We start from the raw sequence: 690 nt of genomic DNA, 5'->3' as shown, positions 1-690 counted from the left end.
GCGCTGATTGGCCGCTTCTGGAGTGACGTCACGCGCACGCGCGGCTCCGTCGTTCCTCTCCAAACCGTAATGATAGGGAAAATACAGCAGACTCCGCCCAAAAGAGGAATTATAGCCAATGGCCGTTTTCGATTCCCTCCCCCGGAAGTCCATGTCGTTGTGTCACTCTACACTTTCCCTCCCTAACTTTATGATTCCCACACACACAAACACACACACACCGCCTCAATAGCGGCCGGATTCGTTACTCAAAGCGCATGCGCGCGACCGTTGCCAAGCCCAAACGTTTTTCTGCCTGCCGCTTGCACATACGCCCGCCTTTCTTCTCGTGCGCATGCGCCCCTTTCCTCCTCGTCCTCCTTTCCTGCCCCGCCCTCCCGAAAGCGCCGAGCTTCCACGCGGGCGACGCCTTCGCTGCGAAGAGACGCCAGGGGGCGCTGCTCTACCCCGACTCGGTTCCGCGATCGAAGCTGCTTTTCCATATACTGTACAGTACAGAGCATTTTTAATTTTAAAATTTAATATAAAAAAATAGCTGCGAGCCTCGCTTTTCTTGTAAACCACATTTGCACAAACTGACCGAACCGAAAGCTTTGTAGAGAAGTGGGTTCCAAAGGAGCGCAGTTTTGCTTGCACAGCTTAACAGTTATGGGTCAGCAATAGTCTGAGCAGATTTTATCCTTCTTTTTC

This window comes from Podarcis raffonei, chromosome 17, assembly GCF_027172205.1.
Source record: "Podarcis raffonei isolate rPodRaf1 chromosome 17, rPodRaf1.pri, whole genome shotgun sequence".
Lineage (NCBI taxonomy): Eukaryota > Metazoa > Chordata > Lepidosauria > Squamata > Lacertidae > Podarcis > Podarcis raffonei.
This window is presented reverse-complemented; position numbering follows the sequence as displayed.